This window comes from Protopterus annectens, chromosome 2.part0 (genome assembly GCF_019279795.1).
Source record: "Protopterus annectens isolate FY-2018-M chromosome 2.part0, PAN1.0, whole genome shotgun sequence".
Lineage (NCBI taxonomy): Eukaryota > Metazoa > Chordata > Ceratodontiformes > Protopteridae > Protopterus > Protopterus annectens.
The window spans coordinates 1089125139-1089152985 of record NC_056728.1 but is presented as its reverse complement, the minus strand read 5'-3'; positions in this window follow the sequence as shown (position 1 = coordinate 1089152985).

The window sequence follows — 27847 nt, the reverse complement described above, 5'->3', positions numbered from 1 at the left end:
AAACAGAGTACCAACAAAATTTTACTGTTTAAGGTTGACTCTCTTATAGGACCACCTGGAGAAGATAGGATAGTGGCCACTTATGGCAGCTGGTAAAGTAGTGAGAGAAGTACACTGCTTATGTTTCTTAGTTTATACCTCTTATGTGCATCTGTGGAACTCAGCCATTAAACAGGAATATGCTAAAAAATGAAACAAGTAGGGAAAGTTCATGTTAAATAAATTTGTTAAAGTCAGACTGTAAAATTCATCTGGCATTAAAAAATAATGACAGTCAATAACAAACAGTAATGCAGGAAAACTCAAGTATCTAAAACTCTAATACTCTAATGTACATTAGGAGGCAAAAAACCATACACAAACTTGTACAGAATTTTGTCTGGTTTTATTGGTGAGACATATGACATTTTATACAGTTTACTATCAGCTTTTGCCCACCTCACTGACGTGGTCAGTGACAGGGTCTTTACATCATAGTAACTTATGAAAAAGTGCTGAGATGGTGTTTTTCAAAAATCTTTTTCCCATGAGAATATTACAGCCTTGCAAGCACCTGGTCAGTCACAATGTCCTTCCGAGGATGTAGCCAATTCAAGGCTCTTAGATTAGTTCGAATACAATGGGTGCATGTCTTCTTTAATGCTTCTCTTTGTCTCTTTCTTGTTTACCAGCTGGACATTATCTCTGATAGTGCGCACAAGGCTATTCTTCTGGTGGAAGCAGGAAAAGATACACATGCACACAGATTTATTATTTTCTAACTTTGCAAAATAATCTTTACTGACAGACATGAGCCAGGCCACGCTGAACGCTGCCAAGGCCAAATTTCTAATTACACTGCAGCTTATGCTTCAAGCAATAATATGCGAGTTTATTTCTACTATTATTCTAGTAAAACAGAATTAAATGCATTACATATCATACTATTTTCAATCTTTGCTCTCCATATAGATTTGAGCACATTTATACCTGTCTAAAGCACACATTTCTCTATATATCTGACCACACAACTTATATATGTCTGAATGTTTGAATACACATTCTCCTAAGCAGCATATATGTAAATATATATTTTTCTAGGCAGCACATATATGAATATATATTTTTCTAACATTCTCCTCCTGTTAATGCATTTCATTCTATTTGAAACATAAACAGTATCATTTCATTCCTTAGCCTTTTCCTTTCAAGGACTTTCAGCTAAGTAAGTCATTTGTTTTATATTTCAGATAGGCTTTCACTTGGTATCAACAAATTCAGTTCCATATCCTGGTACATAGTTTCAGTTACTGATATGTCAACTAGGTCTTTAACTAATTTTTTCACACAGGGTATCCCGCAGCAGACACATGCTCCAATTATGAGCAGTACTACACAAATTGCAATCAGAATGTTCATAAGGACCGACCCCCACCCCCCAAATAGATTCTGGAAAAAGTTCGTCAGTGGGTTTGGGCCTGGTTCTGCCATTGCTGACACCTGCTGTATTACCTCCAGGTGATCATTGATTTCATGTTGGTTATCTGGAATGTACGCACAGCATTCTTCTTTGATAAGCGCGCACGTACCACCTCTCGCCGCCAGGGTGAAGTCGAGAGCCATTCGGTTCTGTAATACGACTGTTCTCATTGCATTCATTTCATCAGTCACAAGTTCAAGAGCGGAAAAAGTCGCATTGCTCATTACTTCGAGGAGTTTTGATAATTTCCTCAGTTCCCAAATCGATTTGACTGCTCCGTAGGCTGGGAATATCCCAGCCCAGGATATAACACTGTCACTCAAGTCCATATGAGTCAATTTTTCTTTGTCCTTCACAGCCGAATGATCCTTCCAGCTTGCTTCAATCTTACCCACTGGATTAGCAGGTTTTCTGACTGTATTCTCGGCTCGCTGAGCTACATTTCTCACATTACGTATTTTACCCAGGGGCAATTCTGCAGTATGTCTTATGGCTGGAACCAGATAACCCAAAAAGCAACTGCCGGACCAATTCTCAGGTAACCATTTATAGGCCTTTTTCCCACAAACAAAATAACAGTTTTCAACTTTAGTACTGATGCGGGTTAACCCTGAATGAAACATTTTTATCTATAACAGATAATTGTCTATATATTTCAGGAGTTTTTTGCACATCTCTCAATGTTGTTTTCATCAAGCTTAAATACGAACCATAGTTCGTGCTACAACTAGTACCTTGGTCTACAGGTTTTATATAACATTTGTAAGACACAGTTATGTTACAGTTACTCCAACCAACCTGGAGTGTATCATTTTAACAAAACAAACAATTCCTTTCTGAGTAACGGGTAAATATAATGCCACTTTGTCTTGTGATCTCACAGTACCTGTGTCAAATAACAGGTTTTCCCAAGTTTCATTTATCCCCAAGGGACAGCAGACATTAAAAGTCCTCCATATGCTGTGGGTATTGCAGTACAAACCCAGCAATTTGAAACGCTCATAGTCTCTACATAGACTCGTTTCATAGCCAGGTATGTGTTGAAGTTCGTGCCAGTCTATAGCCAGTCCTTCATCACGTTTTATCAATTTCACTTCTGTAGTTATATGCAAGAAAAACCATAACAACAAAAAGGTCACTACAAACATGGTTAATAAGTGTATGATCAGTAGGCCAGTGAACCAATGTCTTTGGGGTTGTTTCGCATTTTATTCACTCTGCCTCTGGTCATCCTGTTTCTGTGGTATGTCAGTTAAAAAATGTTTGTCCAATTTAAATTCTTTGAGTGGTTTACAGTGCGTCAAATGAACCCAAGATGATCTCTCAGCAATTTTACTGCAGTAGGTGTTGCCAATAGTACCTGGTACGGACCTTCCCACTTTGGACTCGCCCAGTTCTTTCTTTTGATGACTTTCAGCCAGATCCAGGACCCCGGGGTCAGCACGGCCTCCGTTTTTTCTTCTTGTTTATCTGGAAAAGAGTTCAACTGCAAAACAGTCTTATTTGTTAACAATTTCTTCATATAACTAGCTAATGAGCCATCGGCCTCCAGCTCTGCAGGCATGAGGGCCTTCCATTGTGGCACACAATATGCTCTTCCAAACACTACCTCAAAAGGTGTCAAGCCCTTACATTTGGAACAGTTCTCATGCTCAGCAGTGCTAAAGGCAGACAGCAAATCCAAGTCTTTTGAGTCTCACTCATCAATTTTCTCAACTTGTTTTTCAAAATTCCATTGTACCTCTCCACCAGTCCTGCTGACTGAGGGTGATAAGCACAATGGTTTTTCAAAGAAATCCCAAAAAATCTCCCAAGCTGATGTATTGTCTGGTTTACGAAATGTGTTCCATTGTCACTATAGATTCTTATCCGTATGCCAAATCTAGGAATGATTTCTTTCACTAAGGCTTTTGCTACTGTTGCTGCATCCGGATTCCTGGTTGGAAAAGCTTCTACCCATTTTGAAAACATATCTATGATCACTAAACAGTATTTTTCCCTTCACATTTATTCAGTTCTATGAAATCCATACAAATAGTATGGAACGGATAGGGTGGTGTTGGAAAGCTCCCTCGCTTCGGTTTAAATGCTCCCTGTGCATGATGTTTGCTACAAATATGACATGTTGCACAAAATTTTTGTGTATAATTCGTAAATCCGTATGTTTGGAATGTTTTGTTAACTAACTGTACCATCCCCCCTGTTGAGACATGGCTCTGCCCATGACTCAACAAAGCTGCATATCTAAATAAATTAGATGGCAATATTGTTTCTCTCTTTGGAGATGTACAGTCCCTCTTCAAGGATTGCTCCTCGTTTTATCCACTTCTGCTTTTCTGCTTTTGTAGCTAATGTCTGCATTGTTTTTAACATTTCTAAATCTAGAGTCTCAGAAGGTTGTAGTTCTTCATTTAAAAACACAGTTTCTAGGTCTGAGGCAGCTTGCTTTGCAGCTGCATCAGCCCGAGCATTCCCTTTTGAAATTCTATCTTGTTGCTTGGTATGGGCTGCACATTTACAGATAGCTATTCTAGTGGGTAACTGAATAGAATCTAACAGGTTCAAAATCAATTGTGCATGATTAATCGGTTTGCCAGTAGATGTTATCATTCCCTGTTTTTCCACTGTTGTGCAAAGACATGCACTGTAGAGAAAGCATACTGACTGTCAGTATATATGTTAACACATTTGTCTTTCGCTAGAGTGCAAGCACGTGTCAAAGCTATCAATTCTGCTGCTTGAGCTGACAGGTTATGTTGCAGGGTTGTGCTTCTATGATTTCGTTATCAGTCACTACTGCATAACCCACTAGGTTCTTTCCTGTAGGACCTCGTCTACAGGACCCATCCACATAAAATGTCACCTCTGCATCGGCTAAAGGCACATCAGTAAGATCTTGTCTAGGTGTGGTTATTTGTTCCATTTCCTGTAGGCAACTGTGTGGTGTGCCATCTACAGGAATCGGAAGTAATGTCGATGGATTTAATGTCGCATCGCTCAATTGTCATATGGGGTTGACTCAATAGTATGGTCATACAAGAAAGATGTCTGGCAGGGGATAAAATGCTATTTTTCTTGCAGTAAAATTATCGCAACTGCATGAGGTACTCTCAACGTGAGAGGATGAAACAATACCACTGAGGCCAAGCTTGCACTGCCATAGCTGCTGCGACAACTGCTTGTACACAGGGTGGTAATGATCGTGCCACCGGATCTAACTGTGATGAATAATAAGCTATGGGCGTTGCTTGCCGCCATGTTGTTGCGTCAGTACTGACGCCATATATCCCCGCCTACAATCTACAGTCTGGAAAAATCTCTTATGGTAATTTGGAAGCCCTAAAACTAACGATGAGACTATCAGTTGTTTTAGTCTGCAAAAGGCTGCTTCTGCTTCCGGTGTCCAATGTAGTGTTTCTTGTGCTGCCATTGGTGTTTTAAATATTAAATCAGCCAATGGAGCCGTTTCTAAAGCATAATTCGGTATCCAACTTCGACAAAATTAGTCGCTCCCAAGAAGGACATCATTTCCTTTTGGTAGTTGGTCTAGGTGCTTGTAAGATTGCTGTTTTCCTATCTTCATCTAATGTTCTACCTTCTTTGGATATCACATATCCCAGGTTATTTAACCTGTTCTTTCCAAAGTTGCAATTTATGTTTATTCACTTTATGCCCTTGCTCAGCCAAAAATTTCAACAATGCTATTGTGTCTTCCCTACATTGCTGCTGGGTAGGAGCTGCAAGCAAGATATCATCTACATAAAGTAGTACTTGACTGCCCCCTGGTGGAGAAAACCCCGCCAGGTTGCTAGCCATCTCTTGTGCGAATATTGTTGGACTTTCACTATATCCCTGTGGTAGTCGGGTGTACGATACCTTTTGCCCTGAAATGTAAATGCAAACCAATGCTGGCTGTCAGGGTGGATAGGTATTGAGAAAAACGCATTGCTAATATCTACCACGGTGAAATATTTTTGTTGCGGCTTCAAATCATTTAACAAGGTATGCGGGTCTGGCACCGTAGGTGCCCTTGGTATTACCGCATCATTCACAGCCTGTAAATCTTGTACCATCCGCCATTCCCGCTTGCTTTTTAACAGGAAATAGAGGAGTATTACATGGTGAATCCAAGGATTCTACCAGTATCCCTTTCTTAAGTAATGCCATTATGATAGGTTTGATTCCTTGTTCTGCATCCTTGCTCAAAGGATATTGTCTTTTCCTTGGTCTAAAGGCCGATTTTGGTGTAATAACTACTGGCCCTGCTGTTCGAATAAGTCCTACATCCGATTTCCTGTTGACCAAAGAACATTTGGTATTTTACTCAAAGCTTTTTCTTCTTCTTCTATCAAGAACGCCAGTCAGCTGTCTTCACTCTGTTGTAAGTGTACAGCTGGGCGTGCTTATGCTAACCAATTTAGTTTTTGTTTCTGTACTCCTAAGTCCGATAACTCTAAGTCAGTTAGTTTCTCCCATTTTGTCACTTTGTCACCCAAGTCTACCCACCTAACATTCCTGTTTTTGTTTAGGCTAACATGCGGTAGTTTATTGGATTTGTACAATTCCAAGAACTCCTGAGGTAATGAGCAACTCACTACACTATTGCCCTCAGTGTCCCAGTATAAAGTCCGTAGTATTAATCTATTTGCGGGATTCCTGAACAATTTTTGTTCATATTCTTTATCAGGTCCTGATGTGCTACAATAATATAGGGTACAATGTAACAAATGTTGCTGATCAACATCGAGGGGAAGCACCTTGCTGGTGGCTACATTCATCAGTTCCTTGGTCACTGCCCCTGGACCGGTTGTAACCAGATCCTGGCTGTACCAATAATAGGCCTCACCCTCCGATCGTACTACAAAAGCATCAGTTTGTCTCTGTGCCTCCATACCATTCATGGTAGGGACTACTGCTATGCCAAAGAGTTGCATAAGATCTCTTCCCAATAAGTTCATGGGGCATTTGGCAGAAAGTACTATTTTACTTCTCTGGGTTATACCCGAGATGGGGTCAGTTATTGCTATATCATGGGAAAGTGGTTCCCTGTACAGCTGTCCGTTTGCTGCCTTCACTAATATGTAATCGGGTGACTCAGAATGTTCCGGTAACTTTGAGGGATGTATCAAAGTCCGTGATGCTCCTGAATCACACAAAAATTTGACTTCTCTCCCTTCCACCAGAAGTGTAACTTCCGGTTTAGTGTCTGCTAAATAGAGCTCCAAGCTCAGTAGTGCCAAGTCCAAAACTTCACTTTCCCCAACTTCTACATCCGGTTGCATGTCATTTGTTTCTTCTAAGGTATTTACATTATTCCCCTGCTCATTAGTCTCTCCTAATGACTGCCGAGCAGTATAACTGCCATCTAGTCAATCCTCATCATCCTTATCCTTTTTTTCCACAGGTGCCTTGCTCCTGCAATCCCTTGCCAAATGTCCCTTCTTACCGCAATTGAAGCACTCACCTCTTTTTTCCTGTCCTCATAAAATTCTGAGTTTCTGTCAGAACGTTTGTTACCCTGAGCATTTCGCTTACCCTTTTGGCTGTTTGTACTACAAAACTTCCGCACCGCCTTCAGCTGTGAAGACCTGCGTTTTCTTTTCTTTTACTGTTAAAATGTTTTTCGGCATGTCTAGCATACTCTAACAAGGCTTGAAGCCTACTCGTTCGGTGATCTATCATATGCTTCGTGAAGCTATTGATAGGGCAATACAACCTTTTAAAAATGCATTCTTCAACTGCTGTTCATATGAGCTATCATTCTTTTGATTTTCAGGAATAGTCATACCACTATGGTTATTAAAACATTCTAATAATCTACCATAGTATGCGTCTACTGTTTCATTATCTTGTTGTACGCATTGGTTAATACAAGTCCAGTCTGCCCTAGGTTTCCACTTTTCAGTAATGCGGTCTGTAAGACCCTTCAATCTAGTATCTAGTTCTGCGTCACTATGTGGGAGTGGCCTGAGTTGCGCGTCACGGGCATTCCAGGCACCACAAATCATATGCCAGTCCGGACCCAAAATTTGTCTAACTACTCTTTCTACCTCTTCCCCATTCAGGTGATAACTCAATCTCATACCCTGTAAATCTTGTAAAAATTTCTCAAAGTTAATTTTGGATGGGGAATTCCTCTGTAGCTTTCCGGATGTCTTCCGGTGTCCACGGTCTATACACTAAGAGAGTTGAGGCCTGGCCCTCCTGTCCTGCCTGTGGGTTTGGTACTTCAATTAATGGACAGATTTCCTCACTCTCATCTAATGAATTTCCGCTTGGTTGAACATCTATAAATGTTTGACGTGTTCGGGATCTAGTTCCGATAGGTTCTCTTACAAATGGTTGTCTTAATACCCCTATTGTCTCCGGATAACGTGGGGGGGGTCCAGCCCGCCCTCCGCTTCATATTCTAAGTAAGGCATCGGAGGAGGTGGTAGGGAGGGACCGATGCTACTATTGTATTATTATCCTCTTTGTCTAAAAATAATGCTTTTGCATTTTTATTTTCTGTTCCTTCGGTTCACCTCCTCAAACTAACTATGTGCTTGAGGAATGCCCAACTGTTGTTGTTTTTTTGCCTGACCTTCTGCGTCAGATTTTAACTGTTTCAAAAGTTTTACTAATGATATTTTATCTAATTTACCATCAAAGTCATACTTATTAACCCAATTTGAAAAATATCTCACATTATCTGCTCTTTGCAACTGCATATACTTTGCGTCTTCTGTTAGGGGCGGGTCACGTGACCCTTTAGTGCATTCATTTCCCATGTCTCTGAAAGAAAAAAAGAACTGTTACGTAACCCTTTCTCTTGTACCACGTGGTATCTTATTCCCCGTATTCACAGTAGTGTCTAGAATGACTGTTTTACTTTGCTTTGTTTACTTCCTGATCTATGACTCAAGATACAATACTTCGACTACCTCTCTCCCTGCTATCACAAACCTTAGCAATAGCACAGTGTAACCTGGTCCCTGATCTAAAACAAAAACAAAGAGAGGAATTCTGCTTACCCGAGCCTCCCGCTTACTGTTCGGAAACTTCTTTTAGGATCCAGTTTTCCGCTTTTCGCCACAGATCAGACAAGTGGACAGCCTCTTTAGATACGACAATTCAGTCGGAGGTCTTTCCTTCTCCTGCGCAGGTTTCGTGCCACCTATATACTCTGACCTGCAGCTTACCAAGGGAATTCGCACGATTAGGACCAAAATGTTAAATAAATTTGTTAAAGTCAGACTGTAAAATTCATCTGGCATTAAAAATAATGACAGTCAATAACAAACAGTAATGCAGGAAAACTCAAGTATCTAAAACTCTAATACTCTAATGTACATTAGGAGGCAAAAAACCATACACAAACTTGTACAGAATTTTGTCTGGTTTTATTGGTGAGACATATGACATTTTATACAGTTTACTATCAGCTTTTGCCCACCTCACTGACGTGGTCAGTGACAGGGTCTTTACATCATAGTAACTTATGAAAAGTGCTGAGATGGTGTTTTTCAAAATCTTTTCCCATGAGAATATTACAGCCTTGCAAGCACCTGGTCAGTCACAATGTCCTTCCGAGGATGTAGCCAATTCAAGGCTCTTAGATTAGTTCGAATACAATGGGTGCATGTCTTCTTTAATGCTTCTCTTTGTCTCTTTCTTGTTTACCAGCTGGACATTATCTCTGATAGTGCGCACAAGGCTATTCTTCTGGTGGAAGCAGGAAAAGATACACATGCACACAGATTTATTATTTTCTAACTTTGCAAAATAATCTTTACTGACAGACATGAGCCAGGCCGCGCTGAACGCTGCCAAGGCCAAATTTCTAATTACACTGCAGCTTATGCTTCAAGCAATAATATGCGAGTTTATTTCTACTATTATTCTAGTAAAACAGAATTAAATGCATTACATATCATACTATTTTCAATCTTTGCTCTCCATATAGATTTGAGCACATTTATACCTGTCTAAAGCACACATTTCTCTATATATCTGACCACACAACTTATATATGTCTGAATGTTTGAATACACATTCTCCTAAGCAGCATATATGTAAATATATATTTTTCTAGGCAGCACATATATGAATATATATTTTTCTAACAGTTCACCATCTCAAACTATATTGCATAAACAGGGGAATAAAATAGCTTCCCTGCCAAATGAAATGTAAAGTTCCAAGAAGGGTTAAATTGCTGTTAACAAGCCACTTAGACATGTCTGTCACAGATCATCATATAATTCCTGAGGCCAAGTGTTAAAGAGAGCACAAGGAAACCCATTGCTATAACCACCTAGGCCAAACTGGCCAACAAGAAAGAGTTAAGATTAGCGTGGATTAGTAAGGATGGGTGCGGGCTTCACCTTACCCAATCCCCACAAATAGAAAATTCACCCCAGGGATCACTTCTGTGGCACTGCTTAACAGGGGCACAGGAGAATAATTTTCTTGGGTGGCAAAAGCCAGGGAACCTTTTTGGCTAGGCTTATATAGGCCCCAGGGCCGATAGCCTAGTGCCTACCTATGAACCTATGAATCCCACACCTTACATAAAAAAACCCTTCTCGCAACACTACCACTACACAGGACACTCAGACACATAGTTCATACAGCAGCACACAGGCACAACACTAAATCTATCCCTTTTACCTAGCCCTGAAAACTCTTGTACAAATGTTCACACCCCTAATGCCAAATATTCATTATATCTAAAAGTTTCAGCATTAAACTCCCAAACCCTCAATTACATTATCCACATGCCATTGATGTTTCTTCTTCCAACCACTGAAACATTTGGCAACATAAACACTTGACGTATTTCTCCTGCCGTTCACTGTGGCTGTGAAGTCCAGAGTCAACAAAGTGAATGACACTCCCATATGTCTGTATGTATATATAATAGATATATATATATATATATATATATATATATATATATATATATATATATATTGCAGTGGTACAAAGTTTGATTCTCCCACCTTCTATTACCTAACTCTGTGACTCTGAGCAAGTCACTTAACCAAGCTTTACCCCAAAAAACAAATACAAATATTTGTGTGTGTGTATATATATATATATATATATATATATATATATATATATATATATATATATATATAGGAGCGCTACAGAATCCTGAAAGACCAAAATCCTGAAAACCAAAATCCTGAAAGTTCAAAATCCTGAAAACTCAAAATCCTAAAAACTCAAAATCCTGAAAACACACAGGATACCAACACGTACTATACTCCAGCACAAGTACATATAGAAACAAATAAAACACAAACCATATTACTCTTCTCCAAGTATAAACAGGGAGGCAAGCCCCCCCCTGCACCCCCATGTGGGGGGGCTGTGCCTCCCACACCCCTGCTACTTAAATATATCAACTCCAAGATTTCACTTAAGGTACTGAAGTGCAATCTCAGAGTTGTTATATTTAAGTAGCAGGGGGTGTAGGGGGTACAGCCCCCCACATGGGGGAGCAGGGGGGCTTGCCCCCCTGCATATAATTGAAGGGGAATATGTTTCTGTATGTACTTGTGCTGGAATATAGTAAGTGCTGGTATCCTGTGTGTTTTCAGGATTTTGAGTTTTCAGGATTTTAAGTTTTCAGGATTTTTGTCTCAGGATTTTGGTCTTTCAGTATTCTGTAGTGCTCCCATAGATATATATATATATATATAGAGAGAGAGAGAGAGAGAGAGAGAGAGAGCTATATAGATATAGAAAGATAGATAAAGCTATATATATTTATTTCCAAATCTGGTAAATATAGGTAGCTACAGTTGCATAATATGCTGTGTGAAGACTCAGGGTTAATGGAAATAAAATATTAGAGCAGGACAAGGTAGGATCTTTACTGCGTTGATAAACTATGAGCAGTGATATAGGACAGAATACTGTATGATGAAGTACATGGTTATACTACTGCAACGAGCAGCTATAACAAAAACACTAAAAGTACAAGTTTTGAATTACAGGGAATGTTTGTTTTGCCTGAATGCAATTGATTGCATTCTTATGGTGAAATGATATAAGCACCAGCAAAAGCAAGTTAGCATTAAAGTTAAGAGAGCGACTTTCATTTTACATTCTGGAGTAGGGAAAGGATATGATTTGTCATTGAATTATGTAACCTTTTAAACCAAGAGCCATTCAGGAGCTGAGGTAAAACTTAAACCTTCAGCACAAAGATGTGGCTGAGGAAAAGCAGCAGCTCTGTTCATTCTGATGGTTTCCTCTGCAACAGGAACCACTAAACCAATCAACAGGTCAAACAGCAAAGGATTATTGATCTCATTTCTCTGCAGAGACTCAAGCACACTCGGTTTTAGATTCATATTTATTTCCTTCCATCATCTCTTCGTCAAGAGAAAAGAACAAAATCTGGTATCAGGTGAAAGGTTTGAATTGTAATGCAGACAAGCAGGTGCCCAGACTGGTTTACATCATTTTGTTAGACAAGCAGTGGGATGCAGCAGGTGAGTATTTAGCAGAGTGATTGACAAGCTATTAAAATTTAAACTACAAAGAAACTGGATACTGGCTTTAAATCAAGCAATCCCCATGTGATTGATGGTCATTATGTCATACAGCAGGGAACATTAACTGAGCAGGTAAAAAGTGTTCAGTTTTGTACAGTATAAAATAGTGCCAATTTGAGTCAAACAAACAAAGCAGTCAATTTCAGGGAAGAAACTCTGAGCAGCAGAAGGGGTCACTTTTTAAAGTGTTGCTGTACTCCCTGAAAAAATAAGCTTTGGACTTTTGACTGCTGTTGACGAACTGCACTACAAGAATCTGAGGGTATATACCCAGCTCCAATAACTGTCCACTGGCAAGAATCACTTTGGCTTATCCATGTTGCTCTAAGCAAAAGATAATTGAGTGGTCAGATTATTCTAAAAATAGTCTTGACAGGATCTTTGTGTCAACTATTGCAACATATATGGTGGACATATAAAGATCTGATGTCCAGTTTAGTAATAGGTCAAGCATTTGGGTCAGGAGTTACAAAGTGGTTCTACGTAGATCCAGTGTGGTTCATGACCTAAGGAAGTGCAGATGGGTATCCAAAATCCAGTAGTTATTGAAAGGCCTTGACTGTACTGGAGAAAGGCAGGGGGAGCTAAAACAGCTCACAGCTGTGCAATGAATTAGACAGAAATGAGGTAACAAAGCAAGCTGCACACTGAATTCATTGTAAGATGAATGTTCATCATCTTGGTCGACACAACACTTGACTTCAAACAAGGATGTCTTTGTGTGCTAAGATTAAACGGAGAAATTCTCAGTGGGCAGAAGACTCCTTGTTTATAAATAAACTGAGCAATTGTTAACAAAGCAGGGAAAATACATGCACCAGAGATAAGTTGGCAAGCACAATTAGGTCCAGAGATAAGTTGTGCTAATTTTGATTTACAGCAAAAAGAAACTTTGTTTTACAGAAAGAAACAACAATACAAGCAGAAAATGCATTTTAAATGCTGTGGAGTTATTTTAAACACAAAAGCAGAGGGCGCACATTTACTGATATGAGGTGGCATGCTGTAGAAGCTTGACAGCTTTGGTAACTAAGGACACATAGTTACTGTTAATGACCTTCATTTTGTAGTACTCCTTTGTGAACTGCATGTGTTGCTGTTAGTGGAGTGGTCAGATTAAATGACCACAGTTAATCAGATGGAATCAGAGTACAAATTATTGGATCCCTTCACAAGGAACAGCAAAAAAATTAATTCAATTATCCTGCTTTGTGGCATTCATGAGGTTCTAGTTTGAAATAAGCTGTTATTAGCGACTTCACTATGGAAAATTGAGTCAAGAGATGGTAAAGAGTGAAGCTGCTGATCACAAATAGTCAAAAAAACCACAAAGATTAAAAATCATCCTGTAAGCATTTTTTTTACAGGGGACAAGCCCATCACATCCCAAATGTATATATACCAACTCCATAGTCACAGTGACATGAAGAAGGAAGACATCTCCTAAAATGAAGGCATCACTGTCAAATGTGATATATCTGCAGGTGAATGAGGTGAAATTCTTCAATTGCCTAAAGCATATGACACTGAGGAGCACAATGACTGATAATCGTAACATGGACATGTCGTTATGTTCTGTATTGACACACTTCCATCAACAAAAACACATGGGCACACCACAGTGCATACTTTCAGGCTAATCCTGAGAACATGCAAGCAAACATTAAATGTTTTATTGCCAGGGGCAGGCTCCCCTGCACCTCCTGCCCCCACACCCCCTGTTAATTATATGTATTAACTCCTAAATCACATAATCACCAGAGAAAGGGTAGTGCTAGTAGCACAACTGGCAGCATACTTGCCTTCAGTGTAAAAGGCTGAGGGTTCTGTTCCTGTACTATGCAGATGGAGTGCTGATACTACACTGCAGGAGTGTTGCACTCCTGACTATGGTGTTGTTTATCCAAGACTTGGAGAGGTGTGGAAGTGTGAGTGGCTTTTCAAGAAAGGAAAGAGAATTAAATTATTTAATTCTGCATAAATATTTAAGTGCACTTATAGTGACCTGCATGGTGATACTACTTTTTACGTTTCTGCTCTGTTTCATCTGATTGCATTTTTAAGTTTGTTCTGGGACCTTGGCCTTGTATTGTAATTATCAGTTGTAGGAATATTGTGTTTCTGCATTATTCTCTGCACTTCTATTGCCACAAGCAGAATTACTTGCAAGAGCTATCTATTTGTATTTTAGACCCTGCTGGGCCAAAGTCTTGCAGCTGAATTCACAGTTGTGGCAGAACTGCGTACTACTACCAGATTTGTGCCTTAATCATTTATTACTGCTTTTTTCCATAAACTGTGCTACTGGTAAATTTCTGCATAGTCTGGTGCCTTAAACTGGAGTAGAAGTTCAATAGTGACAGAATTGTCTCTGCTCCAGTTTCTGCTTCAGTGCCTTTATATTCTGTATATCATTTACCTGCTTGCATTCTGTGTCTGCCCCCATCCCCCATGAACACATTAAACTAAAGTTTCTGAAAGAGCCCCAGTATTGCCTTTATAGTTGTGTACAAGGCTAATAGCCCTGGAGCCTTTACAAGCCTAGCCCATAGGACAATCCCCTGGCGTTGTGCCGCCCGACCTTAGTTCTCAGTGCCTCTGTCGAGTAAAGCCACTGGAGTTATTTGATTGCTAGTCTGTTTGTTCCTTGAACATTTCCCAGCTGCTGCTCTTTTATAAGGCTGTGTCTCCGGCCTCCACTCCTTATTATTATCTGATTTCCAAAGTCCCTCTCTCCCCTCCCCTTCTTCATTGCTATTGGCTGTTGTATAAGCTGTTTATGTACTCTTCCCGCCAGTTGTTTTCCATAGATCCATGATTCTGAGTGCCAACGCAGCAAACCAGTATTGTTCTTTATTTATTTTATTTTATTTTATTTATTTTACATTTGATTACCAGGAAAGTCTCACTGGGTGTTAGCACATTTTCAGCAGACACCCAGGGAGAAAAGCTCCAGATAAAGAGAAAGAAATTCAATTAATTTAACTGAACAATACATCTAAACGTATTGTACGTTTTTACTTTAGTAAACCCTCTTTACTACATACTGTCTCCTGTTCATTTTCCTGGAGCCCAGCAAAGCTGAGAGTCGTAGCCTGCATTCCCTAAATGTTTTACTTGTATCCAGTGCCACCCAGGCAAAGTTAAGTACCTTAGATTACTAAATAAAATTTAAGTTATTTTCAGATTGTTTTGTCTCCTGGTTTTATCTATGCTTTTCACTGAATTTTTTGTAAAAAAATATGCTGTTCCTCTCACTGTTACTGTCTTGAATTACGTGCAGCAAGGGATTTCCAGCTAGTTGTTTTAGATGTTTGTGTTAACATTACACTTGCAAGTCTCTTTTACTTTGTTTTTACATCAAGAGGACTGGGTTTATTCATTTTGTGGCAGGAGGTGTTTGACTAGTCTATCTGAGTTGGGGAATACACAGAAGGATTAAGAGTGTAGTCATTGTATTGACCAGAGAGCTCATTATTTAGTTTTCTGTTTTTTTCTCTGCTGCTATAAATTTTGCATGTTTGCATTTGTTAGCATTGCCCTATACAGTAGCAAACACATAGAAAGCAAATTTTCTCTGTAAAATGGTCCATAAAACTGTAACCTGTAAAGCAGCAATTTAGTGCAAATACCTTGTCCACTGAAAAGCTTAGAGCAGCTAGTTGACCATCGAGTGGCAATACCTACAGATTTAGTAGAATTTGGTATTGTGTAAACATTAAAGCCAGAAGAGTTTAGTACTGCTTAGCTTAATTTGCCCCAATAAAGTACCCTTGTCTGCTCTAACAAAACATCCTTAATAGCCTTCTATTCTCAATAGACACCCCCTTATAGCTCACAAATCAAAGGACTGGACAGTATGTATATGCAATTTCAAACTTCTCTGTAGCCACCTTGGTGGATATGGGTATCTTGAAACAATGTAGTAATTGTCTCATGTTTACAGATGAGCACTTAATCCTTAAACAATTAGACAAAGTATACAAGAGGTGTACTTACACAATGACACTGGAGGGTAATCTCTTGCACTCATGTCCACATTAGGTTGTTGAAACCACAGACACAGCACCCACCTCACATAGCACACACCACACATAGACCAACATATGCTGAGGCACTTAAAAGCAATCTTCCTAAAAACAAAGATCACCTAGACCACCCGCTATCAAAGCTATGCCTCAGTAAGCCCAAAATCTCTCAGAATAAAACAACACCGAACACCACACATACTGCCATTCTCAGTGGAGCCCCAAACACTAAGTACTTAAGGCAACAAAACACACTTCCCAGGGCTCTCATCATAGGGGACGCCATTGTAAAATATAATGATGCCTCTCTAACCAGGCTGAACAACGAGAAGATAATCGTTACGTCGCAGGTACCAGTATGATTCCATCATAGTCCATGTAGGTGTAAACTACCTGAGATGTACCTCCCTGGACTATTTGAAGAGAGACATTATAGGGTTTTCAGACTATGTCCCTCAGGCTGTTATGAGCCTGGCACCGAGTAGTATATTACCATCACCAAGGATGGTGCCACAGTATGAACAAAAATGATTGATTTCAACAACTGGCTGTCTTGCTGATGTCTTTCTAAGGTGATCCAATATTTGTCAGCTCCAAAGGACATGATCAACAGACCACATTGCTTTGCCAAGAATGTTCTGCAACTTTTCCCTCTAGGCTTTTGAATACTGGCTAAAACCTAATCACTCCCTCCTTAGTGTCTTTTTTAGGCAATGCCAAACTGACAAACCTTTTGACATAGCATAATCAACTCAACAGCATCTCAAGGTGTTACTGCTTAATGCCAGGAACCGAAATAAAAACTATGCTCCCTCCTTGAGAATATAGACATCTGTGCAATTACAGAGATGTGATTTAAAGCTGCACAGCATACCCCAACAGTGTAAGGTTTCACTGCCATCCACACTTTTAGACCAGTAGCTGCATAAACAAGGGCTAAGGTGGAGATGTCTCAATATACGTCAATAAAAAGCATACCTCTAGGGTGGTCAAACAGGATGACATGTTGGTGTTCCTCCATGTTCAGATCACAACACACAAAATCCCATACCATATCCTAGCCAGCTATAGGTCACACTGCATGTCACAAAAGTTCATAATGCATATTTGGACCTACTGGAGACACTTACCATTCAACCTAACACCCTACTCATGGGAGACTTTAATTGCCACTCTATAGATTGGGAAACCTACACAGCCTCACATCTACAGACATAAAAATTTCTGGACTTCATAAACAGAAACACCCTTGACCAAATAATGAATATGCCCACTAGAAGCTCCAACATACTGTACCTCGTGCTCACAAATATGGAAGAACACTGTACCCCCACCCCGATAATGTCTCATCCTCCTTGGAAAGGTCCGACCATAAAGCACTCTCCTTCAAAGTCAAAATCAACTCCATAATCCCATTAAAATCAGTAACAGTTAGGAATTATTCCAAAGCAAATTACCTCTTGTTAAGTCATGGTTTGTCTAAATTCAGTGCCCCTCCAAACCCAAAGAACACACAAGCATATGATAAATTGCTCTCAGAGACTCTGTACAACCATGTCAATGGCTGCATAGAGGCGCTTTTCCTAAAAGAAGTAAGCATAAAACTAGCCCCAGAAAATAAAAACAGCCTGGTGGCATCTCAAATTAAACTGGATATACAATGAAAGAAAAAATAATTATGGCAAAAATCAGGAAGGGTAATTCCCATAAAGATAAAAAAACTCACTCGTCAAACATAAATAGGCAACTAAGAGGGATAATTAGGTTAGACAAAGCAAACTTTGAGATTAAGATGTCCTCCCAGGTGAAAGGTAACCATAAGGCCTTCTGAATATATGCCAGAAATCTCAAGGGCAACACACAGCAATGCGGTGGTTAATAGTGCCACTTTCACTGAGCCTGGTGATACAGTCAACCTGTTAGTGGACAAATTCATTTCCAGATTTACCCCTCTCACCCCCAACCACTCCCCCAGTAATACCCTTAAACATAACCCTCTAACTATAACTAGGAAGCATGAACTGGCTGCACTCACTGAAGCCAAAAACACTGCCTCAATGGGCCCCAATAACATCCCACGATGCATCCTGTATAATCTAAAATATAACTTATTAGGACTCCTGGAGTCATTATTTAACTATAGTCTTAAAACAGACATAAAGAAAGACCTTCAACAGATCCTGGAAAATACTGACCCATTCGTCTGACTAGTCTTATTTGCAAAGCTGTGAAAAGAATTGCCATGGAAATTATCAATAAAGACAAAGGTGACCTCCAGACACTGGATCCATCCCAGTTTGGCTTTGTCAAAGGAAAGTCATGCTTACTGAATCTGGTGGACTTCTTTGAAAAGGTCATTAAAGCAAAGGATGAGGGAAAAATAGTCCATACTGCCTACCTAGATCTGGCTAAGTCATTAGACACAATACTCCACTCAGGCTTTGTCAACAAACTTACAGAACTAGGTATAAACCCTTTTATAACACACTGGATAGCTAACTGGCTCACTGATAGGACCCAGGAGGTTTGAATCAATGAGGCTACCTCAACAAGGAGGCAAGTCGCCAGTGAAGTCTTCCAGGGCTCTGTGCTAGGCCCACTCCTCTTTGAGATCTACTTTTTGGATGCCAAAGCTAATGTCAAAGGCTTCTGGCTAAAGTCCACAGATGATTGCAAACTGGGAAGAGTTATGGAATCCCCCCAAGATGAGAACACCCTTCAGGAAGGTCTAATACAGACACGCTTTGCCAAAACCATGGCTTAAAGTCAGTCTGCCAACCAGGATAACTACATCATCAATAAAACACCCTTAAAAGTTCATTCACTAGTCAGGAATCTGGGAACTCATGTAGGTAGTAACCTAGCCTTTGACCAACATATGTCCAAGGTAGTAAGAAAATCCTTTAATGATGCTCAACTGATAAGCAAGGGCATGGCATCTAGGTCCAGGGAGGTCATCATACCACCGTACCTGGCCCTCACCATGCTCGTCATAGAGTATAATGCCCCCTTTAGTATTTACCTGACCAGACACATGCAGGAACGGGAATGCCCACAAAGTTTCCTTACAAAAAGAATACAGGGAGTAAACACAATGTCCTATGCCACAAAGTCCTGTCTCTTTTTTACATTGTATCATACAGACTTCTGAGAGGTGATCTTTGCCTGCAATACAAGGTATCCCTGGAACCAGTTTTGATGATTTTTGCACTTCCACAAAATAAACAGCATCAGCTCTACTAGGGTAAAATACCTAAATTGTGTTTGCAACATAAACAGGACATGTCGTAGAGGCAGATATGTTTCTCAAAGAATTCCCATTCTCTGGAACAGGCTCCCCATCCATGTGAAGTAGAATTACTCCCTATCCCTATTTAATTGCAACTTGGACCAATGGATGGCTAATCAGATATTCACCCATCATCTGGCTCTTAAGTCTCTGATGGACAGAGGAAGTTAGTAAATCACTCCCTATAAATCAAATTTGTGAGTCACATTTGGGTTGCACAGCTATGGTTTTAAGGCCCTAGTTGTTGTTAGCCTAGTATACACCAATGAACCTATATACCTGTACCCCAGGGACTGTCGGCCTTGCACAGCTGTCGACCATCTGCATATGTCAACCAATGTGTATGGACACTACTCAGGCTGACCATATGGAAATATGATTTACAGTGGGACACCTGTATATACTATAAATACACACACACACACACACACACACACACACACACACACACACACACACACACACACACACACAACACATTCGGGGGTAAGGAGTCTTGCCCCCACATCAGGAGGATACAGATGGGCTACCCCTGGGGTAAAACAATTACACTTTACTTTTTTTTTTGCAATCTGATTTTTATTAGCATTTTTAAAAGCACAAATACAAAAACAAAGCTTCACACAATACAAATAGGTTCAAAACAGATAAATGAAAAAATCTTCATACAATCCTGCTTAAGAACAGATACATTCAGTACTGATATAACAAAAATAAATATTTAGCTTCTTTAATCAAGTGAATAGGATACTAGCTGATTACAAACACAAAAAGAAAGTGTAGAAAGGATTTGCTGAGAGGTATTTGTTTGTACAGGAGTGTGAAGATATATCAATATTCCTAAATCCTATTTATACAATATATATAAGCGACTGTCACTAAGTAGGAGGGAATTAGTATAAAGAAACTAGAATGTATTACCTGCACAAATGTAAGAAAAGATAACATAAAGGGTCGCAATAATTGTAATTCTGCAAAGGTTCTGCTGGAGAAAAGTAATGAGGAGAAGAGGTGTTTACAGACAGTAGGAGGAGAAATGGAGAACAGCCTGAGTAGGATAATGATTTAGAACATCCAGAAGGTTATTCCAATATTTCTGAAAGTAACTCAACTTCTTTTTGCTTGCAGTTTTTAGTTTACTTGCCAAAACATGTTTAACAGCCATCGATTGAAAATCCTTCCAGGACATTTTGGCTTTGTATAGCCAGTTAAAGGTAATGTAAGTTTTGAATAACGCACACAGTGTCACTATGAAATGTTTAGTTTCAGATTTAAACAAACCTGGATAGATATTTAATAGCGCCATTTCCCAGGAAAGGGTTGACTTCATGTAACCCATTTTCTCCAGTCGTGCGCTTAAGGAGCACCAGAGTTTATACACGTTTTTACAGGGCCAAAAAATGTGGAGTGTGTCTGCAACAGCATTAGGGCAAGTTGGACAAAAAGGCGAGCTGTCTGGGTTAATTTTATTTAGGTATGATGGAGTGTGATATGCGTTATTGTTTATCATGAACTGGGTATAAATTAGTTTTTTGAAAGGGGTTAACTTTATTGTAGCATCAATCGCATCAAGTTTTTGGCTAAGTGTAATTTCCTTATTTTTTCCATCCCAATATTTAGAAAATAGTAACTTCTCTTGGTATTTTATTTTTATTACTAGACTATAGACTTTGGAAAGCATTTTAGACCTTGATAGAAGTTGGGTTATTAGAGACTGATAAAGATGGCACACACTTTTTTGTCCTTCTGTGTTTCAGGCACCTACCTGAGGAAAAAATTATTTGGAGTATGATTGGGGTATAAAGATATCTATGCAAACATTTCCAGGGAAAAATCCTAAATCTTCTAGATTTTGTTGCATATTTCGGAGCCATACATATGACTTCCCATTATTTCTCTGTAAATTGCAAATATAATCTCTCTTCCCAATCTTTTCTGACCTCTTCTGATTGATTCCTATGGTTATCATGCAGTATTTTACATGCCCTACTAACTATTCATTTTGTAATAGCAGCTTCTGTTCTAGATTTAATAAAAAACTCAAACAGTACAGGTCTTTCATTTAGGATTATCCTACCCATTTCTCTTTCTCTACGCTCTGATATCAATCCCTGATAGGGAAGGCAATCATTAGCTTGCAGTCCAAATGTTTTCTTGACCTCTTTCCATTCAGTTACATTTCCCTCTCTAATTATTTGTTCCCACTACCCTAGTTCCTTTACCAGTGTCCTCCAGTAAATTCTAGCCCCCTCTTTTCTAATCTCTGTACTCCTAATTGCAGTCATCCCCATCAGCAGAATCTCCTTTCTCCATTCCCATGTTGGCTTAGTTCTTAGAATAATTTGCTTCTTTGTGAATATATGGCTGTTGATATTCTCTTTATCTGCATACAAAATCCCACTCTTTCCTTATTTCTTGAATTTCCACCCATTTCATCATCATCACTGTGACACCCATGCACTGGCCCAGTAATCAAGGAGCCTCAATCCTCACCACTAGCACCAGTGAGGGGCATGAGCATTAGGAAGGATAACAAGTACACACACAGTAAAGTACAATTTCCCTTAAGAGCACACAGATATCATAGTCAGTCTGGGGCTGGTTTCTCCCTTTCTCTCCAGATCCCCAATAAGACTCCCCACTGGCACAACTATAGGGTTGTGGTCAAGCTAAAATCTCCAGCACCCTTTCTGTCCAACCAGTGCTTTGTGTCCCTGCCCAAGTAGCTGACACACACACACACTTTAAGATTTGATTTAGATACAGACACACAGACACTTCTGGGGAAGGCTGGTACAGGTTTTCCAGCTATGCCCCCTTTCTGCCCAGACTATAAGGTAGTACCAACTGTCTGGGGCTGGTTTCTCCCTTTCTCTCCAACTACTACTATCAGCTACTATAAAGCCCTTCCCAAAGGGTGACCAATTTCACTGTATAATATTACTGTTATCCAAATAGTAAGTGTAACTGAGCAGCAAGACTATTGGAGTGGCTTGGACAGTATTACCAAATACATGCAAGTACTCTCTAAGAGTTTAAATTATCTGTACACCAAACAGCCACAGTTGAAAGGCTTAAAATATTTAATAATAAATAATAAAAGCACAAGACAAATCTCATCAATTCAACACAGTGCTAATCAAGAGTTCAGAAATCACAGGAACTTTAAAATAATATTGTAGGATAGTCTGACATGAATATAGAAAAGAGCTAGACTAATCTGGCTAAATTCCTATCCATCTCTAAGAGAAATCACTGTTCTAAATACTATTTACATACAGAGCAAGCAAGTGCTGGTGAGTTTTTGTCAGATCCAGATCAAGATACAAAATGCTCAATCTTTCTTTCTGAGAAAGTCTTAAATTGAGAATACACAGTACTGCTGACTCATTTCACATTACATCATTTTTATCACTTCCCCTTTAGTTCCCAGGCTAACAGAAACTCAAAATTTACATTTCTTTGTAAGCTGCACCTGGCCAGGAAGCCACAGCAATAAAATACATTTTTACATATAAAATCTAGTAATTATCTCTGTCTTAATAACAATAGAAATAATTTGCTAGCCCAGACTTCCTCTCTCAGAGCTTGAGATCAAACACAGTCATAATTCTTTACTTAACAGTTTTCTTCCAGCAGGGTACACTGTGGTTACACTAGTTCAGCATATAACACAGTTTTCTTACATTTAGTTTTCTTGCATTTGTAGAAACAAGCCTGTGGATTATATTAATGTTTACCATGACATAGAATTATTTACAAAATTCTATCTAGCTAGGCTGGCAGCCTTCATAATCATCATCATCCCTTTCCACTTTGAATTATAGCTTTTTGCTTGTGTTAGTTATAAGATCCTTAACTGTGTAATTCTAAAATATCCCTTCAAATGAGACAATCCTAAACCTCCTTCTTCTATTGGAAGGAGCAATTTATCCCACTTGATAATTACTGTCCACAACTTCTCCTCTGTTTGATACAAATATGTCTGACCAGTGTGTATAAAACTAAAGAGAATAAAACCATTTTACTGCTTGTATCTTGCAATACATATCCATAGAGCTTCCAGTGTCTTAGTTTTTGTATTATCTTTTGTTTATTCTCTTCTCACATACCTTTAGCTGCCATAACAGAATCCTTTTTAACTTATACTCCTAAATACTTCATTTTATCATGTCACCATAAATATGGGTATTACTGAACCAATTCATATGTGGTTACATAGTTTACAGCTGTAGCTTTTGTTTTATCTTCATCAATTTTATATCCCGAAAAAACTTGAAACTTTCTCCAAATGTTCCACAATGCTGACATGTACTTTTCTGGTTTTATCAGGTACAAAATAATATTGTCTGTTGATAAAACCAATATTTCTTGATTACCATACCAATTATATCCTTGAATTTCTAATAATTCTTGATTACCCTACCAATTATATCCTTGAATTTCTGAGTCCCTTATTTGCTTTGCTAATGATTCTAAATATAATGTAAATAACAAAAGAGAAAGAGGACATCCTTGCTTGATTTCTCTGTTCAGACACAACTTATCAGAGAAGAACCCTCATACTTTGATTTTTGCCTCTGGTGCCATACATCCTCCTAATTAACCTTATTATTGTATCAGGGAATACAAATGCTTCCAATGTCCTACTCATAAAACCCAAGCTTACTCTGTTGAATGCTTAGTCTGCATCAAGACCCACCATCAGCAGCAGTATGTTCTTACATTCTGCTTTCTTCTGGATCATCATTGTTTTATTAATGTCAGATGTTTGCTTCCCCTCCACAAAACCACACTGATCCATATCTATCTATTTTGGCAATACATTTGCCATCCTTTTAGCCATTATAGACAAAAACACTTTATAATCATAGTTTAAAATTGAAATGAGCCAATATGAAGCCAGGTCTGATGGGTGTTTACCTTGTTTAGATATTACAGCTACCACAGCTTTTTCCCATGATGTTGGGGCTTCCCTTCCTTTTAAGATACTATTAAAAACAACTTCCAGATGTTTATACTTGCTTCCCTTCTAGCTTCCACCATAATACCATCTGTAGCCAGAGACTTTCCTGCTGATTGGTTATACATCACTGTTTTATCTCATCTCTTCTATTTTAACTGTTAATTGTTGATCCTCATCTACCTCTAACCTTGGCATATTTATGTCTTCCATAAATATTTCCATTTGCGCTTTTTCTTGATTTATACATTTCTCTGTTTTATACAATTTTTCATAACATTTTTGAAATATGTCTAATACTTCTATGGGATCTCTCATTATTTTTCTTGTTATAGTTTTCCTAAGTTTGGCAACAGCCCTTTCTACTTTATGTTGCCTAAATCGCTGTGCTAAAAGTTTTGTGCTCTGGAGCTATTATTAAAAAATAATTTCTTAACAGCAAACTATTTGAACTCATGTATATTATCCAGGTGCTCCCTTACTTTGTCTTTAGCACTTTGTAGTTGCATCTCTTCTTGTTCTGTGAGATCCCCCTTATTCTGCAATACTTTAACCTTTGTCTTGTCCTTCTAAATAGTTCTTATTACTTTTTAACTATATCTGTTTTTCTTTTATTTGTATGCTGTTTTTAAATTCCACTTTCATTTTTGAGCCCAGAGTGTTTTTTGTCCTCATAGAGTACCATTGGTGTCCATCAAAACCCAAAGGCACACCAAGAGTATGAGCTGGAATAAAGACAAGCAGGACACTTGTCTAGAAATGGACAGGTATAAAACAGGTGTTGACTTTTATATTCTGAACATTCTACTTTCTTACTTAAAACCAATACAGCTTGAATAGAGAAAAAAAAAGATTTGGTCAACAATCCAAATAAAATTCAGCTGCTAGCATCTCAAGAACTTTATGTAAAGCTAAGAGATTCTTGATAATTGTAGCTACTGTATCAATTGTATACTGTATTACTTCAAAGTATGTTGTGGTAATACAGTTACATCTCATTCCTCTGTAATAAAATACTTCCTTATTGTCTGAATAGCGGTTTTACATAAATTGGTAGGAAAGAAGCGGTCACACTCTTACATTCAAGGATGCTGGATCATAACTATTTTTCTGTTTTGTTTCTTGCCTAATAAACTATTATTACAATGTAAGACAGGACAGTCAGCATGGTAGCAGTAGATTTTGTTTCAATGGATAGTAAAATCTTGTATGTTTCTGGAAAGCTACTGCTAGGTGAATGAATACACGAGGAGGCCTGAACACCTGAAGGGATGGTAACACTCAGACATACAGAACAATTTACCTTCTAGGTAGGAAACCCTGAACAAATTAATAGTGATTTTGCTCTAAGATCACATAACATCATTATGATTTGGTGGTGCTGTGATAATATAATTATGTCACAGACTATTCAAAACCCCTGAGATGATTTTTAGGAACCCTAGGTTCCTCCATTTGAGAACTTGGACATTATGTTTAATCATAATAACGTGGCTGTATTTAAAATTTCTGTAAAAATGCTTGCTTAATCTAATGAATGGCAAGTAAAAGTAATGTCTGTTATCTGGCAAAGATGCCCAAATTACAAGCACAGTAAATTCTTTGCAAGTGTCTGTCTCACAGGATCTACACACCAACAACAATGTAGGCCTGTATGATTCCAGAAAACCCACAGAGACTCTTGCTGTAGTTGTTGAGGAAAGACATATGAACAGAAAGCCAAAATTAGCTGCAGTATTGTTCCCTCTTGTCTCCTAAGGAAGGAATAAAGAATGAATCCTGTGCTTTGCATCTTTAGGCCCCATCAGAATGCTGCATTGCTGCAAATTTGCTAATATAAACCCAAACAACAATACTAGGCATGGGAAATGTGTTTTAAATAGATGTCTACAAGGTGCCCTGATGTCACATGTATTCTGCCCATGTAGTCACATCTTAGAAACTATACCTCAGCAAGTTCCCTCATTTATCTCCAAGCGTTATAAAAATTAATAGCCACACACTGATATCCCAAACACTGCATGTCCTGTTTTAGGAATAGATAACTGTTCAGTTAAGAGCTGAGCCTGCTGTAGAAAATGAGGATGATGAACTTTTTCTAAATATATATTTAGCCACCAGGTGGCAGTGTTAAATCATAAATACAATAAAATATGTCCACACTCCCATTCTGTATCTTTGTTCAGTAATATACTGCTGATAAATTCATTGCATGAAAACACCTTGATTTTTTACTGACGCTTGCGGTGATAACCAGAGCCAAATATATCCTATTCAGTATAAGGGATTAGTACCAAACCTAGCGATGTATTTGGGACAGTGTGCAATTGAAGAGTGACCACAGAAATGGTTCATATTATTCAGGAATGAGACAGCAGAAAGTGAGCTAAGCATTCCTGGAATTACCTTTCCGACTAGAGAAGGAGCTAACAGACTGCAGCAGGTACTAGGTGACAGCAGTATCATGTAGCTACACTCACCAGGTGAGCTCCAAGCACTGGTGAGTAGAATTCCTTTACACTAGGTATAAATATCATGTCATGTAATGAGCTCTGACTAGGGCGAGCAACAGGGGCGATGACAATTTACTAGTGACTAGACGGTTTCATTAATCTCCCTAATTCTTAGCATTGCACCAGCATCCTGCCATTCAATGAGGTAATAACCTGTTCTGTAATTCCAGCATCTAACCTGCTACCACCCAGCTGCCCAACAACACTGTTCTGAATCCTGATTTAGCAACTCAGAATACACAAAATCCTCTCTGTCTATTAGCATTTTTACAAGGAGGCTTCCCTCACACCCACCAGTACGCAGTCTTTACCTCCACAACCCCCATTACAAAATATACGGCAGGAATCAGGATGCACCAACTTAGAGAAAAGGGAGTGCAGTTTTCCCTTTTTACCAAGTTATTACAATCTCAGAGTTAGGACATTTAGTAATCAGAGATGGGGTGAAGCCCTCACATTGGGGCCACAGTAGGGTACTGCCCCTACTACTGTTGTTCCAGTATTTGGATGACATACCAAGTGGCAGAAGAACAGGGTCGGGAAACTATGTGATGTTTATTTAGAGGTCAGAATTACAAAATAGATTTACCAGCAGGGTGTTTCAGAGATAAGAGTGATGGAGAAGGGGTCTGCAAGACCAGAGAGCTACTTGTGTTAGAAGTACCATAAAAGTGAATTTAAAAAACTTCAGCAGTATAGAACCAAAATGCCCACTTCAAGGCAATGCATTTAATATAGCCAGCTACCTTTAGCCCTAACATGAATAAGACAGGTATTCCACTTAGTCAACCTGTGGTACAAAAATGTAATAATAATATTATTAAAAAACACAGTACTGTTATGTCATTAAGCTATTCTATTTGTTAGGGGATATTCATGGTTACTATGTAGACAACCTTGCAAATGTATTTTTTATACCACATTTCTGCATCAAAAACTAAAGAATCCTTGATTATGCCTAAAAAATATAGACAAAGAGCACCAGCTTAGAAAACTAAAACATTACCTGCGTTACCTAAGTAATTCACTAACAGATCATGGT